We start from the raw sequence: 3,604 nt of genomic DNA on the forward strand, positions 1-3,604 counted from the left end.
ATATCGCGCCATACCACTTGGATTTAGAGAAACCAACGTTAGTTCCTTTCTGAAAGCATGGGCCAAAATTAGAGGACATGTGGGATCTTTTTATTCAAGTAAAAGTTAATATCCCATTAGTTAAATTAATTAAGGAGGTATCCATCGTATGTACAATATTTTTGTGTTCAAAAATAAAAATTACAAGCGCATTTACCTAAAAAGGTTAACCTAACTAAACATGTGAGCTCTATTTTGTCTAACTCTCTTCCAGCAAAGCTTAAATATCTCGAAGCACCTTTGATTTTTGTTACCTTAGGTGACATTAACATAAAAAAGGCACTCCTTTATCTAGTTTCAACATTCTCCCAGGATATTTGTATGATAAAATGACTTAGGAAAGTTAGAACACATAAATGGTATCTTAAAACTTGCTGATACGTTTACAAAAATTCCCTGAGGCATTTTATCCAATGTGATAATAAAAGTTGACGATTTTTATTAGCCAGTTGATTTCCTTGTGCTCGACATTGAGAAGACATCCGAGGAAAGTCATCCGACGGTTTATATAGGTAGACCGTTCTTGGCAACCATGAATGCTCAAATAAACTGTAGAAATAAGGGCCATGGACATAAGTTTTGGTAATATGAAGTTAAGGTTAAATGTGTTCCATATATTTACTAACATGATCTTAGATCACGAGTGCTATCAAATAGAGACTATCAAATGGAATGTAAGCCATCACCCTCTAGAAGTTACACACTCGACTCCTTTGGAGAAATTCTTTGATGTTGACAGAGAAGAAAAGATAAATCATAAAAAAGTTTCAAGTGAAGAGTGAGAATACTACTAGAAAGAAAGAGAAGCCACCGTGGATGGATAAGACTGAAGAAAAGTTAGGAAGGTCCTCACCAGTATGGGATACAACGGTGGAGACATTAGAAGAAGATATTTGGTGTTTCAAACCATCGATGGATGTGGTCTCAAAAATGAAAGGTGGATACAAGTTGTTTGTAAGAGAGTTTGCACTGCAAGTGACACAACATGAGCCAGGTTGAGTAACGAGGTAACCAGTTTGGCTGAAGACGTTAAACTTAGCGTTTTTCAAGACGCTACGTACGTTTTAGTTTTATTTTTCATTTTTTGTATTTTTAATTTTTTGTATAGAGGACGATCCAAGGGTTTATGTTGGGGAGGGGTATTTAATTTTTTCTTAAAATTATTTTTTTTTTCACTAAAAATACATGAAAAACGCTCCCGAACAATGAAGCATGCAGAAAGCAACATAGATAAAAAAAAACAATTGGCACCTCCAAGAGTCATTGACGTCGTCAATAACATTGTGAAGGACGCCTAAGTAATTTTATCAAGGACAACATATATTATTAGTTTTGGAGTATCATCAGTATTGATATGTAGTTGTAGCAACTCAGTTCAAAAACATGCATCTAGGATCAAGGAGTGCTACTAGGATGTAAAATTATGGAAGATAAATGGTTAACATATGCCTTGACAACAAAAGCGTTACAACTTACAAAACTTTTAGTGTTGTCATTGATTAATTTTATCATCATGGTTACTATATGGACATTGCCTATTAAGAGAATCAGAGACATTGCGATCCGATAACATTGAGCACTCACCTTCAATAGACCCTAGTGAGATCCTCTCTTTATTTTATCTTTATCTATATTTTTTTGAGTATATTTATTATACTTAATTGTATTTTATTTTGCTTCTTTTTATTATGAAAGTTATCTTTAAAATCGAAAATAATAATTAGTGATGCAACTTCGTAAATACCTTAAATTCTATTGGGTTGGTTGTATGAAATATATGACGAGTTAGTAACATATCTATATCTTGAATATAACTCATCAATATGGGAAATGATAGCAATTTTGTACATCGAGTCATAACTATATATGTAATTTTGATTTTGTGGGTTGCTAAGCTGATTGGGTAAAATATAAATATCAAAGTAATTGTTATGTGAAAAATGAAGGTTTTTGGCTTGGGCCTACGATCTTTCAATTGAGGACCCAACCGCATAATATGTGTTACCGTGCTCGTAGTATTTGATCTTACTTATTCCTTTGCCCTTAGGGTTAGGAGGGGACTATTCTTGTTTTCACCCAGCCAAACACTATCAGAAGTCACTGAAAACTTTTTAAGTATCAAGATTCAACCTCATGTAAATTCTACAAATATGATCAAATCTGATGTATACACAATATTTTTATCAGAAGTCATTATGAACTCAAAGAATGCAAAATCAAGATAAATCTAAAGAAAATGTCAATTAGAAGACATTGTGTGAAGTAATATGTGACCCCTCGATATCGGGATTGTATCGGTTGCAACCAACACAAAATCAATTGAAAAGATGATCACACACAACCATAGAATGGGATAGGCTGTTATACTCTTGTTCCAATTCAAAGGCTATAACCCAACCAAGTGCTCCTTTGCTATCTCGTTCAGTCCACATATACCCCTCATGACAATATCTGATTAACTTACCACAATATAGACTCTCAAGAGAATCCATAACCAACCCTGGATCTAGTACATTCCTTTTTTTCTCACACCCTTACCCAAAGGGGGATGTACCAGTAAATATAACGAAATGACGAACCTCATTCATTAACAGAAACATTCTCATAAATGACTGAAACAAGATTCCACACCTTGATTGAAACTGAACAGATCCCACCATTGCGTAACTAGTTCGATAAAACTTCCCAAGTTATCTAGAATTACTGTTAAAAGCATGGTCGGATAAATCCAAATACAAGCCCTGTCGAAACGACATGCCAAATTTAATTCTACGTAGATCCAAAGCCACAACTGAAAAACAAAACAACATTTCCCTGACATTCGAACTTCCAATAACCAAGGACATCTACCAAACTTGAGCCTGATATGAACAATAATTCTACGAACAACAATTGAGGGTAAACGTACTTAAAAGCTGAAATATACAACGAGCTGACAACTTTCCTCAATAACCGATACTTAACATGCGCGACCCAACACCTCTTGATCTGTTCACCGTCATCCCGAAAGGAACCACTGGCTACAACGAGCTCCTTGCCCAACAGCTTCCTTTTGTAAGGAGAACTCATGCATTCATGAGCATATACATCCGATTGCAATTTGTTTTTTCACCCTCGACTTGACCAAATCTTGGGCCAAAGTCTCTCATATCCAAACCATAACTCCCTAAGACTTATTCTTTTGAAACCATTTACTCTAATAAATCGATGATCGTCCAAACAGAATACCCAGTTCTCCCCCACTTAAGGTTCGAACTACCACCAATTGGCATTGCAAACAAACCATATCTTGAATCGGATTAACCAGTTACATACCATCTCTGACTCTTGGTATGTGTAACACCACACAATATGATCTTCCAGATAAAGACCAAGCAACGACGAAGAGATTCCAAATCTTAGGTGGAGACCTCAGAAACTTCCCAATCATATCCGCTTCTAACCTCAAGAATTCCACGCAGATGCACAAGCAATAATTCTCATAGTCCACTCATAGAACTGATTCTCTATCTAGAAACAAATGGCCCATCACAAACTCGTCTAAAATTACCCATCCATCGATTCA

Source organism: Lactuca virosa, chromosome 3, assembly GCF_052849685.1.
Source record: "Lactuca virosa cultivar CGN04683 chromosome 3, Lactuca_virosa_CGN04683_v6, whole genome shotgun sequence".
NCBI lineage: Eukaryota > Viridiplantae > Streptophyta > Magnoliopsida > Asterales > Asteraceae > Lactuca > Lactuca virosa.